Here is a 19704-nt window from a genome sequence, read left to right as displayed (position 1 = left end):
CTATGTTATTTTTATTGATGATATCTCTAGAAAATGCTGGATCTTCTTCATGCAGAAGAAGGATGAAGTTTTCTCAAAAGTTTTTGAATTCAAGGCAAAGTTCAAAAGGAGACTGGGAAGAAGGTGAAGGTTCTCAAGAGAAAAAAAGGAGGTGAATTTGTTTCGAATGCCTTCAAGGATTTATGTGCCAAAGAAGGTATTTGAAGAGAACTGATAGCACCCAATAACCCACAACATAATGGGGTAGATGAGAGGAAGAATAATAGAATATTAGGAGAAACAACGACAATGTTGCATGATCAGGGGCTTCCATTGCATCTATGGGAAGAAGCATGCAACACAACAATATACTTACAAAACTAGAGTCCTCATAGAATACTTGGCATGATCACAACAGAGGAAGATTTCTCTGGGAGAAATCTCGATGTGTCTCATTTTAGAATTTTCGAAGCTTTAGTTTAGTATGATGTCTCTAAGGATTCGAGGAAGAAAGTTGAGCCTACAATAGAGTTGGGAGTTTTTGTAGGATACACCAAAACTCCACACAATTATCGAGTGTATTTACCTTCACTGAGGATGACAATTGTGAGAAGAGATGTCAAGTTCATTGAGGAGAAGGCTATGAGATTCTCTCTGGAGCGAGAGCTAAGTATCCCACCAGAGCAAGAGATTCTAGCTCCAAAGGAGGAGTCTCAAGATGATCTTGAGGAGGTTGTGAAGCAACCAGATGAAGTGGAGCAGATAGGAGGTAAAGTGGAGGCACCCACTCAACCAAAATATTCCAAAGAGGGAAGAACGAGAACCATAGAAGCTGATAGATTGTTGCAGGATGCTAGGGAGAATGTGGGAGCCCCTACATCAAAACGCAGGAAGAGGAGGTCACTTGATAGGTAAACTAGTTACATGGATCTCATGATAGAGCTCATTGAGATAGAGCCTTATTCATTTTAGGAAGGAGTTTCTCAACTTGTTTAGGTTGATGCCATTGTGGAGGAATATGAATCCATCATGAATAAAAATGTATGGGAGGTGGTGCCGAGACCATAAGGAAAATAAGTGGTTGGTTCAACATGGATCTACAAAGTGAAGCATGCAGCTGATGGGAGCATCGAGAAATACAAGGTCAAATTTGTGGCCAAAGGATTCTGTTAGATTGAGGGACTGGACTATGAGGAAAAATATGTACCAGTTGCAAGATATTCCTCAATCAGATCCATTTCTAGCATTGGCTGCACAAATGGGGTGGAAAATCCACTAGATAGATGTGAAGATCACCTTTCTCAATGGTGTTGTTGAGGTGGAAATTTACATAAATAAGGCAGAAGGGTTTGAGACATATGATTGGGAGTCACATGTGTGTAGACTCAAGAGAGAATTGCATGGTCTCAAACAGGTGCCCCAAGCATGGTACACTCAGATCTATAGTTATATTAGTTGATTGGGCTTCACCAAATGTGAAGCAGATGCACATCTTTATCACATTGTTGTAGATGGTAAGTTGATTATTCTTGTTTTATATATTTATGATTTAATATTGACAGGTGATGAGAAACTAATTCACTCTTGCAAAGAGGATTTTGGAAGGGAATTTGAGATGAAATACATGGGCTTAATGCATTACTTCCTTGAGCTGGAAGTATGGAAAGATGATAGTGAATTATTTGTCTCAGGGGAAGTATGCCTCTAAAATACTTCATAGATTTCCCATGGAGAATTGTAAGCCCATTGAAACACATCTAGCTACCAACTGGAGGAAGGAAAATGCTAGTTTAGGTGAATAGGTTAATGCTACCATTTATAGGCAACTTGTGGTGTATTTGATGTAACTCGTGAACATAAGACTCGACATGTGCTATGGAGTAAACCAACCGAGTCAAGCTATGGTGAGGCCTACCAAGTTGTATTGGAAGGAAACAAAGCACATGTTATGTTACCTCAAAGGCACTACTAATTATAGATTATGGCACAAGAGGACAAAGGGAGTGAAGCTTCAAGGTTTCACCAATGCAGATTGGGCTAGGAATCCAACAAACAAGAAAATTATTTCAGGTTCTATCTTCGTTGTTGGGTCTGCAACTATTTCCTGGTACAACAGGAAGCAGAGGTCTATGGCGCTCAGCTCAAGAGAGTTTGAATACATGACCGCAAGTCAAGCAACATGTGAGGCCATATGGATGAGGAAAATACTTGTTTGTATTTTCAATCAGGAGATGGATCCAATAGTGATATATTATGATAATCAGAGTTGCATTAAGCTCTCTGAGAATTTGATATTTCATGATAGGTCCAAGCACGTTGATATCCGATATCATCATTTGCGAGACTATGTGCATGTGAGAATTATGTTTCTATAGTACATTCCAACTAAGGAGAAAGATGCTGACATCTTGACAAAGGAATTGTCAAGAGGTAAATTCAAATTCCATAGGTGCGGGATAGGGGTGGTGAAAAATCTCTTTATTGCTAAGAGGGAGTGTTGAAAAAATGTAGCAAGAAAAGCTCAATTTGACTTTATCCTTGGTCAAAGTGATTAAATCGAATTTCCACATTAGCAGGACAACTTGGAGGAAGTTAACTGGTGTGACATGGCTCTTGTCACATAGTTAGCTCAGTGAATTCGAGTTAGAGGGCTTGGAGTTCGATTATGCATCTGTGATTTCTAAATTTTAGTCATCCAGTTCAGTTATTTCAGTTGTATTCATTTAACTGACCTCTAAATATTGAGTCAGTTGAAGGTGAGTTGTGTAGTGGGACAACAGTCTAACTCGGATCTGTCAGTTAACTAATCAATCAGCCCAAAATAGCCAGTGCATGTAAGGAATTCGAGTTCCTCAACTAAAGTGGAGATGACACAACAATGTAACATCAGTTGTAGACTAGTTTTGAGTGTAGAAGTGTTGCATGAGTAAGAATATCAATCCTTGGGAATTTCATAATCAATTTGGAGAAAATTGCTATTCTTTAGGGGCTAATTTCCTCAGGATTTGCGCAAGGAAATGGGAGGCTTAGTGAGAAAATAATTGGCTAAGTGTTGGCCAAAGTTTCTCATTGAGAAGAGAGAATAATTATTCTTTTACAGGTTGAGCTTAGAGCTGAAGCTAACAATTGTAATAGTTTCTCTATTAAACTAATTAATGAAAAGAGGCTTGAGGAGTTTTTCCCAGTTGGGTTCCCTTAGGAATCACTATGTATTTTGTGGTTTTTCTTATTGCATGATGTTATAAATTGTGATTTCCATTCCACAAATCAGTAAGTAGAATTATGCCACTTGTTTTTAATTTGAAATCTTGAGCAGTTGCAATTTATATCAAATTTATACAATTTCAACAATTGGAGAATAGGTGGCAAAGTTAACCAAGTTTGAAGAACAATTGCTAGATATTTAGGGATAAGTTTCAACAATCTCATATTTAAAGGAGGAAGATCAACAATCAAAGGATCGACTACAAATTTTAGGCAGAAAAATAAACATCAATAAATCAATTCCTTTGCTTTTACCTTTGTCCTTTGTCCTTTGTCCAATTATTAACACTACTCCAAACCACACATCAACACCTCACACACTGCATATACATATGGCTGAAACAAAATTTGACTCATTGCTGCTACCATTGCAAACTAATTCACAAAATCTATATGCTAAGGCTCACACAGTTTACAAGATCTTCACCAAGCTCACTCTCACTCAACTCTCTCAATAATCAACCATACTAACAATGAGCTTTCTCTAATATATTGATGAATTGAGTGCTCAAATCTATAATTACACAAAACTACTGATATCAAAAATCCTGTTCATATGCTTGATTAGATCTAGATTCAAATCATTGACTCAATCAACCATAACTCCATTATCCTTTTTGATATTTTCAACTTTAATCAACTTGTGGAGGTCCCACAAACTTTTCCGCCCATAAACCAAAAATTTATGATCAAGGATGTCACCCAAACACAAAAATTAGCTCAACAATGTGAGGAATGTAGATCAATTCTCGTGAAATCCTTCAGTAGCACCCTTGACACTGTATGAACTCTTCTGGGGCTATAACCACTCGCTTGATCTGGCCTCCATGGAAATGGAGCATTCCAACTACGCCCATAGGCCTCTATGCATGTGACTGGGGCTTAGGCTGAGTAAAAACATCAACCTCTCAGCTCTAAACCTATTCCACCTGTTCCATCATCTTCTCCAGCACCTGAACACTCCTAAAAAACACTACTCCAAACCACACATCAACACCTCACACACTGCATATTTTGTGGTTTTTCTTATTGCATATCTATGCATGTTGTTATAAATTGTGATTTCCAATCCACATATCAGTAAAGTAGAATTATGTCTCTTGTTTTTTAGTTTGAATTCTTGAGCAGTTGCAATTTATATCAAATTTCTACAATTTCAACAACTGGAGAATAGGTGGAAGAGTTAACCAAGTTTGAAGAAAAAGCTAGATCTTTTGGGAGAAGTTTCAACAATCTCATATTTAAACGAGGAAGATCAACAATCAAAGGATCAACTACAAATTTTAGGTAGGAAAATCAACGTCAATAAACCAATTCTCAGAATGGAAGGCAAAGGATTTTTAATCAGTTCCATGTTTCCTGCAACAAATTAGAAATAATATTTATTTTTAGTTTCTTGTTTAGGATTTTATTCCAAGAAAATTGTAACAGTTCAGGATTATATTTTCCTATATATTATTTGATTTGTAATGTAAAAGAGTAGGATTTTGATGTCGAAACCCCAATATTTTTATGAAGTCTTCTATTACAGAGTTTTTAATCAAGGGATTCTGGTTCCAACTAATGACATAATTTGTTTCTTATGTATGTCTTTTCCTATAACTACATAATTTTTTTTTGCATATATTTTAAGTAGTATAGGACATTGGGAAGGGTTACGTTGAGTATCAGCCTCCTTGACATCCCTACTACAATGTTATTTTCTATACTGAGTCAAATATTGAACAATTTGTTTAATTGGTCACCCAAAAATTATTGGATTTTTGCTTCTTTGCTATACTTGAATGTATTTGTGTTCACTACAGAGGTTCTTCTATACGTTTATGATTTTGTTAGATGATTAGGTATTCAAGGAGGATACTTGATTATATAATTTCTCTTCTATTCCTCTATCAAAACTTTTCAAGCTATGCTATTTTTTCATAGCTAAACACCGTCATTTTGATAAGGCCTCTGCAAGACAGGGATTTATTTGTTAAGTAGGGATTGGAAACCTGAAGCAACCACCCTATACAAAAACCACTAGATATGGACATTGTGCATCTTAGGCTGTTATTCAATGAAAATGACCAATGTTAAACTCTCATAACACTTGAGGGATCCCCCTCTGTTTATAGGGCCAACTTGAACCTAAAATTGGTTGAGTTGGTTTCTCGATGCAGTTTCACAGCCAAAAATTGTCTTTGAGAAACATATAAAACATTTGATAAATCCACATTCCCCCAATATCACAAGACATAGTATATGTACCCAACCCCAAAGCTTCTCTTTAGAAAGGCTAGGAGCTGGTTCAAGTGGTGGCAATGTAACTTCAAAAAAATTAGAATAAACGAGAAGTAGTGGAACACTAACATGCCCCCCTGGATTTGTAAATGAGCTATGGTAGATTATCCTCACCTCACATCAAAAACTCCACCTTACTAATCACAAAAGAAGGACATGAGGCATCCCCCCCTAGTACTTAAGCCAAAGCCTAAGTTTTGAAGGGAATTTAGTTGATTGTGGGTTCATTACATTTTTCATAGGGAAAAATACATGCAATTTGGTATAAGGCATCCAAACTATGAGTGCATTTTACCTAAATTATTTTCCGGAGCTAGTTGTGGAGGAGAGAAAAATCATACTGATTAAGTTTCAATATTTTCATTCAGTCATTAATATAAACAATTTATCTCATGATAAAGGTAGCTTGAGTCAATTACACAACTTATTTTTGCATGTGTTGGCATTATGGCTAATGTGTTTTCCTTGATGGAAACCTACTTGATAAAGATATCAACATTATGGTAAGAGGATGATTATGCAGTCTGGTACAAATGTGACAAGTAAGATGGAAAAAGGAATATCAGCTCAGAGACAAAGGAATGATAAAGATGAAGTTTGGGAAAGTATATATAGATCCAATGAAGAAAGTCCACATACATATGTAGGTATGGTGAAGCAAAGTTGCGTACATTCCGCACCATGGTAATTCAGGAATACCAGGGGTCTTTACCATGGTATTGGCACATTGTATTGGGCACGACAATAGATATTTGAAACTGTCAAAGAACACCATCGACATTACTAAGGGATTGGCCTAAGGTATTGGCTAAGGCTTATGCTATATAAGGAGATGGATATCAAAGTGTTATGTGTGCAAGTGATTGGTTATTGATGAGTGATCTGAAACAAGTGTTCATTAAGGAGCATGGAGGAGGTTCAAATCTGATGGATCTGAAGGTATAGTAGAGACTAATGAATATGATTTCTTGATATTTTGTGATTATGAATAACAATTATAGATATGAGGCGATAATGATACTCTGACATGAATATGTTACGGTAAGTGTTGGGAAGTATGCTTTGTGGTTGCAATGAAGGTGTGATTCAATGATTATAGATCTGTACACTAGTTTGCCTCTAAGAGGGCGCGTACATACGTGGATCTTCTTTTGCTTAGTCGCGTATACATTTTGTGAAAGTTCAGAATTTGTATGCAGGTGTCAAACATGGGAAGCGCATACATACACGGATGTGTTTTTTAAAAGGCACATATATCTGCTAGGGTTTTGCAGTATGAGATGTTCATGATGTTTGATCTGTTATGTTATGTTTTCTTCTATCTATTGATGAAGTCTTAATCTATGTTTGACAATAATGGTTGGGTTGATTTGGCTATAAAATGAAATGTTGACTAGTGGTGATGCTACTGTGTGATGATCTATATTTTTTTTAGTGATCTGTGATGGTTTCAATATTATTGATTCAGTGGTACAAGGGTTCAGATTCAATTATCAGTGTTTTGACATATGTACACATGTAGTCTTCAAGGAAAGAACATACATACGTGGGTATGATTCAAAATATAGTGTATACATTCTAACATATGATTGATCAGGGTTTGTAGTGACAGGATATGATTTCTATGATGAACAATATGTGGTCTAGTATTTTGATGAATGGGTGTATAGTGATATTGGTTTGATCTAGTTGCATTGATTTATTAAGATTTAGTGATGATTCAGTTGGTTCAATGATTTGATAAAGTGATTGGTTTTAGTATTGTTATCTAATATTGGGCTTAAATGATGGAAGTGGGTCCAGTCTGAAAATATGATGAAAAGTGGCCTATAGGTTTGATGTTGTTGAGTCAGGTCGATACAATATGAAATATTATGAAATGTGGTCCACAGATATGCTAAGGGTTGGAGCCTTTAGTGAGGGAGTCGAAGCTTCCTTCCAGTGGTATATGGTAAATCTGTTTAGGGGGTTGGATCTCCCTTCTGGTGGGTGTCGGTAAACGAGACTAAGGGGTTGGAGCTCCTTTCCAGTGGGTGTTGGAAAATGAGAGAAGGTTTCAGCCTTTTTTAGGTGGGTGCTTGCAAGATTGTAAGATGTTCTCCTTTATAATAAAATATGAATACAAAGAAGATGACAACGATGGTTTTCTCCCACATTGGTTTTCCACCTAAAATCATGGTGTCCTTATGTGTTTTTGTGTTTCTTATGTGTGATGGTTTATTTTGATCTTACTACTCATGGTTAATATTTAATTAATGTATAATGAAGTAATGATGCACTGGTTCAAGTAAAACAAATGATGAAATACTTTCAAAGTTAGTTAACCATGTATACGTTGTTTATTTTCATCACAGTCGCGCACATACACTGGTTTACTTAATGAAAGCAACATACAGAAATATGAATAATAAATTGAAAGGTTTAAGTGAGTTTTAAAATACTGATTCACCCCCCACCCTCTCAGTATTTTTCCCAACAATTGGAATCAGGGCATGCCACTTCAGTTGAAGCTTAAATGCTTGGAGTGGATCAAGGATGATGGGAAAGAAGAAGATAGCTCAAAGGAAGGTGCCAGAAAATTGTGGTAGTGATAGTGACATATCAGATGCAGTGATAGTTATAGACATCAACAAATATTCAGCTTTGGGAGCACCATGTTTTCTATTAATCAAGAATGGAGAGGATAATAACAAAGAATTGTCAAGTATGGGTTTTTGTTCTAATCGTGGTCCATTTCCTTATCTATGTAATAATGATGATAGTGAATATGATATAGAATCAACTAAACTTACTCTCATGGGTAAAAGTGAAAGTAATCTTTCTAAAGAGATAACAAATTCAAAAAGGAGGGCCTTAGAAGCAGAAGAACAAGGCAAGTTAGAAACAATGGATAATAAAGGTACGTTTATGCTAAGAAATGCTAACTATCAAGAATGGAAAGAAGAAATGAAGTCTAAGTTAATGAACCTAGGATATGATGTTTTGAATTTAGTATGTAATCGTTACACTAAAACTCCTCCATCAGGTGAATAATTACGAAAGAATAATGTAGCATTAAATGAGATCTTTGTTAACATACCTGATTCAACATTAGGAAATATTATGCACTATGAAACTGCAAAGGAAGTATAAGATAATCTTTAGGAAATTCATGAAGGAAGAAAAAAGGAAGATTGTTCATCAGAAGAACCAATAGGTTACCTTATTTCTAAAGAAAATAATGATGTTATGTCAGATGGAGATACTAATTCAGAAGAAGACATGATAGAGGAAGTTCTTAATCTTAGAAGAAAAATCAATCTTGCTTTAAAAAAGGATTATTAATCTTAAGGATAAGCTGCAGGCATATGATAAAAAGAATCATTTTTCAGTAGAATGTAAAAAATATTGTGAAGGACTTAAAGCTGATATTGTCTCTCTAAGAGCATATCTATAAAAGTCAAACAAGCAAAAAGAAGAGCTACTTCAAGTATTTGAAGAACAAGAAAATGGGCCGAAGAAAGAGATTATGAAGTTAAAGGAGAAATTGGAAGAAGGAAGAAAGGTTGAAGAAGAAATGAGGAAATAGTATTAGGTAAAGGAAGAAAAATACCGAAGAATGGAGTTTGAGGTAAACATTCTAAAAGGAAAATTAGAAGAAAATGGTAAACACATAAGATTTCAAGATAATACTAAGATTTTGGATAACATTCTTAGTAGTCAAAGGTCTCCCGTGATCAAATACGGTCTTGGTTTTCATGAAACTGTAAAAGGAGAATCTAGTTCATAGGCTTCTACAAGGATCTTGAAGGATAACAATATGAAATCTGAAATTTGTCAAAGAGATAAGATGTCAACCAAATCAACATCCAAGGAAGATAAATTTTCAAAAGAAATCATTTGCTCCCAATAATATAAGCATTAATCAATTCTCTCCTCTAATCAATAATATTGAATGTTTTGTATGTCATAATTATGGACACGTTGTAGCCAATTTCAAAAACAAATTGTTTCAGTCTCAAGCAAATAAATGGTTCATAGGAGGATCATCGTCTCCTAGGTACTCAGGTTTCTTTAAGGGATATTGTTTTTCTTGCAACATATTTGGTCACAAAGTTATTGATTGCAATAGAAGGAATATGAAACAAAAATATTACAATTCCTTTGCCCCCTTTTCTAGTTATATAAGATGTTATGCTTGTAAAAATTTTGGGCATGTAGCAAAAGAATGCAGGAACAAATCAATGGATCTCCACAGACAACATGGAAAGCAATCAGATATGAATATTAATGTCAACATATCTAAGAATGATGGATCCACCAACATTTATCATAATAAGTAGAAAGAAGAAGAACAAATAAGGTGTGGTATCTCCCTCTGCTCGTTTGAAGATGAATATGGATGGTACATAGACAACAGATGCTTATTGAACCCCAAAATTGCCTCTTTTTGACAACCTTCTTATATTCCATTCTCCCCTTTTTGACCATCATAACTCTAATTTGGGTATCAGTTTACAAGGTTTATGGCATAACAAGTACATAATCATATTCTATTTCATAGATATCATTTGTCTTTATTAATTAACCCAATATTTACCCGAGCTACTGAATTACAACGATTCTACAACTAAGTCTAAGGTTTAATGGGTTGCGAAGTTTCAACTGAAGAACATGGCATATGGGTAGGTGAAAATTATTTGGTACACCAATTTGTTCCTACCTTCATAACCTAGATGGATAAGGAAAGCACCATGGTAGCTCGGTTAAAGTGAAAGTCAACCATCGAGGAAGGCAAATCAAGCGAGCGAGGAATTAATGAATGCAAATATTCAGCGTCATGATTTTATTTACTGATAGCAAATCATGAGAAAATCACACTATTTTATCTATCAATTTTAATGATGTATAGTGTTGATTAGCATAAGGCGTAATACTTGGAACATTTAATGCGTAAGAGTTTTATAAATATGCCTCTCGGCATAACAGACATAGACTTGGAATTTTATGTTATAAACACTCTGTTTTATATATAAACTCCGTTTCGTTCTTATTTCTCTGTTGTGTGATTCCAATGTGTGGTTAATAATCTTGTGAAGGCATCATATTGATACCTCCTTCTCGTAGGAGGCCCCCCTCGAGATAGTAAGGTTTCCTTTTTAATTGCAATTTAGTATTTTGTCTCATGTTTTCTGTAGGATTCTGTTAGTTTAAATTTTATTTTTATAAGTTTAAGATTGTTTTGTAGCAGGTTCATTTAATAATTTTATTGTTGATTGAAGCGAAATCTCTTCTGCACATGGACATATCATAAGTTTACATGGATTAGTAGCATGGATTTACATTGCAGTTATATAGATAGGATTTTAATTTGCATACACAATCCTTCTTTTTGTCAAGAGTAGATTCATTTACAGTGTTAAGGTTTCATTTCAAGCAAGTGTGATTTTGATTTAAAGCAAGTGTGATTTCATTTAAAGCAAGAGTGTGCGTGTGAATTAATTTCAAGCAAAGTATATGTGTGATTTTATTTCAAGTAAAGTATATGTGTGATTTTATTTCAAGCAAAGTGTGTGTGTGTGTGTGATTTTATTTTTAACAAGTGTGAAGTTTATTTCAAGAAGAGTGTGATCTTTCCTTTAAGCAAGAGAAACATAATTGATTCCATTTTTTTTATGAGTGATTTATTTACTTACATATCTATAGAGAAACATGTGTATTTTGATATCTCAAATCAACTTAGGAATTGTTTAAGCAATAAGGACTCCTAGCACAAATAGTGCACATACATTTCATCAGTTTACTAACCCTGGTTGATAATTCATGTAAGTAATTTAAAACTAATTAAATTACCAAACATTTTTTTGCAGTTGTCGGGGAAGTGTATATAAGAGTCTTTTTTTTTCATTAAAAAATAAAATAAATAAAAATGATATATACATGGAAAGAGATTCTAGAGGTAGATTTGTAAGTAGAGGTAGGAGTTTGATTCCAACATCACCACTGACCCCACCGACCTCGTAGTGCCACACCATCCACCCAAACTCATAGGTAGGAGGAACTAGAAAATCCAATTTTGGAACCTTACATTAGTTCTGAGGAATATACAATGGCAGGAGAAGGGGAAGGAGAAGTATATAATGTGAATGGTGGAAAAACTAGGATTGGAGGGTGAAGAGGATAAAATAGAGAAGGTGGAAGACGTGGAGGAAGAGGAAGAGGAGGTGGTAGAGGAGGTTCAAAAACTTTTGGATTTCCCATCCTCGATGAAGATACCACAACCACAATGAAAAATATTTCACCCTCCATCCTTCCTAGTTTTCATGGATTAAGAAATGAGGATCCTGAAGCATTTCTATTTGAGTTTGAAGTCTTGTGTAGATATTATGACTACTTGCTTGATACTTAAAAGTTGAAATTGTTTCCAGCCACTCTTAAGGATGCAACATTAAAATGGTTTATGTGCTTAAGAGTAAATTCTATAAGAACATGGAAAGAAATGAAACTTCATTATTAGAAAAATACTAGGGTTATTATATTCCTCATAATATTAAATATTAAGTCTTTAAATGCAAAAATAAGATGAAAATTTTGAAGATTTTGTTGAAAGATTTGCTTATAATGTAAAAATGGCTAAAATGCATAATCTAGATGAAGAAACTTTGAAAGCATTCTTACTAAAATCTATCAGAGATGAGTGGATAGCTCTTCTCCATATGATGGGTAAAGGAGATATTTCTCAGTTATCATTTGGATATATTTGTGAGTTATGCATACACATTTCAAGAGGAAAGGCAAGAACTGGGAAAAATCCAAGAGATCTTGTTATGTCTAGGATTAATAAATCTACAACTGGGACAATAAGTAGGGCTGGAATAAGAAATTTTCTTGAAAAATTTAAAACTAATATTTTGGGGAGTCTTCGTGAACAAATAGATACCCTTAAAGTAAAAAACAAGAAAAAAGCTGAAAATGCTGCATTATCTATCTTTTGTCCAAAATGTAGAAAGAAGCATGCCTTGAGAGAATGCCCTCTTGACTTAAAAAGTGTGGAAACCTGTGTCATATGTGAAAAAAATCATGATACAAAGGAATTCCCTTCAATACCGGGTCTTAAATATGTATATCAAGTGGAAATAATGCCAAATCAAGTAGAACCTCTTTGTTTTATTGCCAAGAGACCATGGAAAAATCCATAATCGAATATGACCCAAGGTTTCAACACTCAAACATATGCACAACAATCATAAATTAATTACACTGCACCCATGCCTTGGAAACCTTGGCCTTAACCTTGGGCATAAGGATGGAAAAATCCTTACGAAAAGTACCCTCAATACCCTCAATATCCTCAACCTTACCCTATTTTTGCATCACAATATTTTCTTCAACCTGTTCAATGCTCCCAACCTCAAAATCCTAACCCACAACTTTCACTGCCATTTCCACAAAAGCCAAATCAACTGCCTGCTCAGCCACTTCCAAATCCAAATAATAAAAATTCATAGCCTGTTTAAAACATGGAAGGACATAATTTCCAAACTTACATGATAACTCCATTAGATCTAAACAATGTCCAACTTAGATATGGTAGAGTATTGGAAAAGAAATCACCATTTGTTGTTATCTAGGAGTCTGAAAAAGTTGACCTCTATGAGATAGAGACATATTCTCATCAAAAGGAAAACTCTCAAAAACAAACCACCCCTGTACATTCTAATAGTATTCCAGTAAACTCAACTCCCATTATAGACCAACCTTTAGTCTCTATTCAAAATCCATCTTTTCCTGAAAAATTGAAAATTGACAAAGGGGTAAAAAACATATTGTGTTGCCTAATTATGATATGATGGATGAACTGAAGAATGTTTGTATAAAAATTCATTTGTTACAAGCTATCAAATAAATACCAATATTTTCAAAGACAATCAGGGATTTAAGTATTAAAAAATTAGGAATAAAACGGAAAGAAGTTAAAAGAATTCAGTTCGTTGGAAAAATTGTAGATGTCATGGATGGAAAGACAATAGTTAAAAATATCTAGATCCATAAAGTCCCATTGTGAAAAGACACATCAATGGTGTTGAGATTCCAAACACATTGATTGATTTAGGAGAAGCTATCAACATCATGAGTAAGCAAACTATGAATCAATTGAAACTTCCTAATATTCAATATACACCTACATAATTGCAATTAGTAGATAGATTTGTCATCAAACCCGATGGTGTGTTAGGAGATGTATTTGTATCCTTAGATTCTTGGGAATATCTTTTTGAATTTATTTTCTTAATACCCAAGAATAATATTTGAGGAGACCCATTGATTCTAGGAAGACCATGGTTAGCTACAACTGATGCTTTTATAAGTTGTAGATCTGGTGATATGTTTATCTCTGATGGAAGGTCAAAAAATAAATTCACATTAGATCCTCCTGTAAAAAAAAATGACAAAAGTGGAAAGTGAAGCATGGATAGATGATGATAATGAAAGATTTTATATATGGCCAATTTTTGCCACTTCACAAATAGATGAAGAAGACCAAATTTTGAATTTAATGGAAAATAATGAATCTTCCTCATATTGTGAAAAAAATCATAGTTTTCAAGAACAATGTAATATTGAATATCTATCATCTTGTCAAATGGTTTTACATTCTATGGAAAAATTTGGCAATTATTTAATAGGAATTTTTCCAGGGAAAACTTTGAATATTAATGATAATCTGGAAGAATCTCAAAATAAAGAATTAAAAAAGATATTGCAAGAACATTCCTCTACTTATGCATGGGAATACACTGATATGAAAGGAATTGATCCTAACACTTGTATGCATCATATTTATATTGAATAAAATGCCAGACCAATCTGACAACCCCAGAGGAGAATGAATCCAAATATAAGGGAAATTGTTAAAGAGGAATTACAAAAATTGTTAAATGTGAATTTCATTTATCCAATATTAGACAGCCAATGGGTTTCACCATTGGTAATTGTTCCAAAAAAGAATGGAAAATGGAGAGTATGCATTGATTATAGGGAATTGAATAAAGCTACTTTAAAAGATCATTTTCCACTTCCTTTTATAGATCAAGTTCTTGACACATTGGCAGGGAAAAATTACTTTTCATTCTTGGATGGTTTTAGTGGATATAACCAAATCCAAGTAGCTCCAAAAGATCAAGATAAAACAACCTTTACCTGTCCATGGGGAACCTATGCATACCAAGTACTTCCTTTTGGGTTATGTAATGCACCTGCAACATTCCAAAGGGCAGTTCTAGGTATTTTATCTGATCTAATTCATGATTGTGTGGAAGTTTACATGGATGATTTTACTGTCTATGGAAATTATTTTGAAGAATCTCTTAAAAATTTGGAAAAATTTCTCATTAGATGTAAAGAAGCAAATCTCTCATTAAGCCATGAAAAATGTTTTATGATGTTTACTGAGGGAATTGTTTTAGGACACCATATTTCAGGAGATGGAATCAAAATGGATGCATCTAAGGTAGAAGTCATTTCCAAGTTATCAGTTCCTACGTGTCAAATAGATGTTAGAATTTTTATTGGTTTTACTGGCTATTATAGAATATTTATATAAAAGTTTACAATGATTTCCTCTCCACTTTTCAAATTGCTTACAAAATATTGTGAATTCATCTGGAATTCTGACTGCCAAATATATTTTGAAAATTTGAAAGAAAATATTTCTGAAGCACCAATTTTAAGAGGACCAAATTGGAAACGACCTTTTCACATTTCGACTGATGCATTATATACAAATTTAGGAGCTATATTAGGACAAAAAGATTTAACTCCTTATGCCATTTACTACACAAGCAAAAATATGACCCCTGTGGAGTTGAATTACACTGTAACAGAAAAGGAGGTTTTAGTTGTTGTGCATACCATTAATAAATTCAGACATTATATCATTGGTTATGAAACCTTCATTCATACAGATCATTTTGCAATCAGATATTTAGTGAATAAATCAATTACTGATTTGAGGCTTCTGCGATTTTTATTTTGTGTTGTGTCATCTTCCGGAGTCATTGCATTCATATTTTTTTGGAGTCGACATTTCAAACCATCTTCTGTGGTTCATCACCATGATAGATCCATGAGTGAATAAGCCAGAAATCAATAGGGTTAAATAAATAAAGGTGAGTTCTAGGATAAGAAGGAATGACAATTGATAAATATGATTATTTCTAGAATTTCTGAGGTTGTGTTTGATGCAGGCAAATGAATTAATGATGGAGGCATCTCTGTAATGTTTAATAAAGGTGAGATATGACTTCTTCTTTGCAATCAGTGATCTGAATCATTCTAATGTACGAACTTCATGCAATTTCTCCCTCCCGTAAAGGGTGAAAATTATTGATTTGAGGCTTTTGTGATTTTAATTTTGTGTGGTGTCATCTTCCGGAGTCATCACATTCATATTTTTTTTTTGGAGTCGACGTTTCAAACTATCCTCTATGGTTCATCATCACGATAGATCCATAAGTGAATAAGCTAGAACTCAATAGGGTTAAATAAATAAAGGTGAGGGCTAGGATAGGAACGAATGACAATAGACAAATATTATTATTTCTGGAATTTCTGAGGTTGTGTTTGATGCAGGCAAAGGAAGGAATGATGGAGGTGTCTCTGCAACGTTTAAGAAAAGTGAGATTTGACTTCTTCTTTGCGATCAGTGATCTGAATCATTCTAATGTATGAATTTCATGTAATTTCTCCCTCTCGTACAGGGTGAAAATTATTGATTTGAGGCTTCTACGATTTTTATTTTGTGTGGTGTCATCTTCCGGAGTCATCGCATTCATATTTTTTTTTGGAGTCGATGTTTCGAACCATCCTCTGTGGTTCATCATCAAGATAGATCCATGAGTGAATAATCCAAAACTCAATGGGGTTAAATAAATAAAGGTGAGGGCTAGGATAGGAATGAATTACAACCGACAAATATGATTATTTTTGGAATTTCTGAGGTTGTGTTTGATGCAAGAAAATGAAGGAATGATGGAGGCATCTCTGCAATGTTTAAGAAAGGTGAGATATGACTTCTTCTTTGCAATTAGTGATCTAAATCGTTCTAATGTATGAAATTCATGTAATTTCTCCCTCCCGTACAGGGTGAAGATTATTGATTTGAGGCTTTTGTGATTTTTATTTTGTGTGGTGTCATCTTCCGTAGTCATCGCATTCATATTTTTTTGGAGTCGACGTTTTGAACCATCCTCTGTGGTTCATCATCATGATAGATCCATGAGTGAATAAGCCAGAACTCAATAGGGTTAAATAAATAAAGGTGAGAGCTAGGATAGGAATGAATGACAACCGACAAATACGATTATTTCTAGAATTTCTGAGGTTGTGTTTGATGTAGGCAAATGAAGGAATGATGGAGGCGTCTCTGCAACATTTAAGAAAGGTGAGATATGACTTCTTATTTACAATAAATGATCTAAATCATTCTAATGTACAAACTTCATGTAATTTCTCTCTCCTGTACATGGTGAAAATTATTGATTCGAGGCTTCTGCAATTTTTATTTTGTGTGGTGTCATCTACCGGAGTCATCGAATTCATATTTTTTTGGAGTCAATGTTTCAAACCATCCTCTGTGGTTCATCGCTAGGATAGATCCATGAGTGAATAAGCCAGAACTCAATAGGGTTAAATAAATAAAGGTGAGAGCTAGGATAGGAATGAATGAAAACCGAAAAATATGATTATTTCTAGAATCTGAGGTTGTGTTGCAGGCAAATGAAGGAATAATGGAGGCATCTCTATAACGTTTAAGAAAGGTGAGATCTGACTTCTTCTTTGCAATCGATGATTTGAATTGTTCTAATGAACAAACTTCATGTAGTTTCTCCCTCCCGTACATGGTGAAAATTATTGATTTTAGGCTTCTGCGATTTTTATTTTGTGTGGTGTCATCTACCAGAGTCATCGCATTCATATTTTTTAGGAGTTGACATTTCGAACCATCCTCTATGGTTCATCATCAGGATAGATCCATGAGTGAGTAAGCCAAAAATCAATAAGGTTAAATATATAAAGGTGAGAGCTAGGATAGGAATGAATGAAAACCAAAAAATATGATTATTTCTGGAATCTCTGAGGTTGTGTTTGATGCAGGCAAATGAAGGAATGATGGAGGTGTCTCTGCAACATTTAAGAAAGTTGAGATATGAATTCTTCTTTGCAATCAGTGATCTGAATCGTTCTAATGTATGAACTTCATGTAATTTCTCCCTCCCGTACAGGGTGCAAATTATTGATTTGAGGCTTTTGCGATTTTTATTTTGTGTGGTGTCATCTTCCAGAGTCAAGAAGATGACACAGAGGACCAAGCTCACCTTGTAGGAAAAGGCCATTAATCTAGATGACAATGAGGAGGAATCTGAAGAAATCCTGGTAGAAGAGGAGGACGAAGAGATGGAAGTTGAAACCCAGGGTACGGACCCTATTACCTGGTTACCTGAACATGTTCCTCCGCACAAGGGTAAAGTCAAGGTACCAAAGAGTATAGATGAGAGCAAGAGCTCTTTGCAGACTCTGCTACTCCTAAACGGTATTATTTTTGAGGGACTGCACTTGGGGTGGGTTTCTGTGTTGAAATTTTAATATTGGGACCTTGTAGACCATGAGAAGTTCCCACATTTAGTGACTGAGAAGCTAATGCGCCAGAGGACGGACGGGACGAATGGAATGATTGAATTGAAGCCGCGCAAATGGCTCAGAGGTGTAGAGAAAGTCAGATTACTAAACCTGCTTTGGGTGCCGCATTACCACCATGCCCCAATGACCATCTTCGTCATCAGACAGCTGCTCTGCTTGGTGCATGATAGGTGCTTGTGGCTGGAGGAGCCCATCCCCATCACAGACCATCTGAATTGATTACACTACTACCTTACTTAGGAGAGGACCCAACAAACATTTCAGAGGGAAAAGGTGGTGAGTTGGACCTCACGGAAGCAATGAAGAAAAAGTTTAAGTTGGAGAAGAAGAAGCAAGGGTATGCCTTCTCCAGCATTAACAACCTTGCAATCAAGGTCACGACACAGATATTGGCAGGGAAGGTGATGTGGAAGTGCCGTGCGGATGAGGTACTTGTGCCAGTAGTGAGGCATAGGAGCAGGGAAAAATGTTTTATTAAGTGTGGCTCCTGTTGTCAATAGTACTGGTGGCATGGGAGCTGCTCGAAGATAGCCAATTTCTTTGGTCGCGCTAGACCTTCCAGAGGTAGTGAAGTATGCTTCGCTGTGGGTGACCAAGGACGCGCAACGTATCAAAGAAAGCAATATCTTCTGGGTCCTAATGGAGATGAATATCCAGATGGGGATCAATCATAAGCCACAGTTGTCACCCATAGTATACAATAGTTTGCAGAGCTTTGCAGAGTTCAAAGCAGATTTCCACCATGTCTTCATCAGGGCACGAAAGGACCCTACGAAGACGTGGCATGATTTACCATACCTGGCGACCGACGATGTAATATTCACAGTCCTTGAGTCTTGGCCACTGGAGTGGCATGCTCTAGCTAGCTCCGCGGTGGAAACAGACAAGTCCGCTGCGTAATGCAAGAAGGAAGAGACAAAACTTTAGATGGCGTAGTTGGCGAAGAAGCACAGAAAGGAAGAAGCATCGGCTAAGGCCCAGGCAGCACGCAATGCTGCAAAGTTGGTCAAACAACAGCAAAAAACAGGGGAAGAAGAGCGCAAATGACATCAACCACCTTCACCCGAACCAGAGACAGACACAGAACAAGGTGGCGTAGACCTCCAGACGATGGCCACCCAGCTCAAGCATCCGCAACCATGAGAGTAGATGGTACCACGGAAGAAAAAAAAGGCATCAAAGACATCACTTGACCCAATCACCCTCACTGAGGGGGATTTGTATGATATCAATGAAACAATGAGGGATTTCACCACGGAGGCCCTCCAGTAGTTCGAGGAACAACAACAGTTGGTATTGGGGGCTCTCTCGATAGAGTTGCAGGAGTTGCAGGTTTGCACTCCATAGGCTGGTGCAATGTCCACCAGCCTTGCAGTCGACACTTCAGCTGCCAAGGAGATGTTACACACAATGGTGACCAACACAATAGTGCTACTAGATGGGGCACTTACTACAAAGCAGGAGGCCAATAGACCCATTGTGAGCAGTTTGAAAGGGGTA

The sequence above is a fragment of the Pinus tabuliformis genome, chromosome 5_1, assembly GCF_031772625.1.
Source record: "Pinus tabuliformis cultivar Carrire ecotype Pingquan chromosome 5_1, CPIR1, whole genome shotgun sequence".
Taxonomy (NCBI): domain Eukaryota; kingdom Viridiplantae; phylum Streptophyta; class Pinopsida; order Pinales; family Pinaceae; genus Pinus; species Pinus tabuliformis.
The sequence above is the reverse complement of the archived record's forward strand: the minus strand, read 5'-3'. Positions refer to the sequence as shown.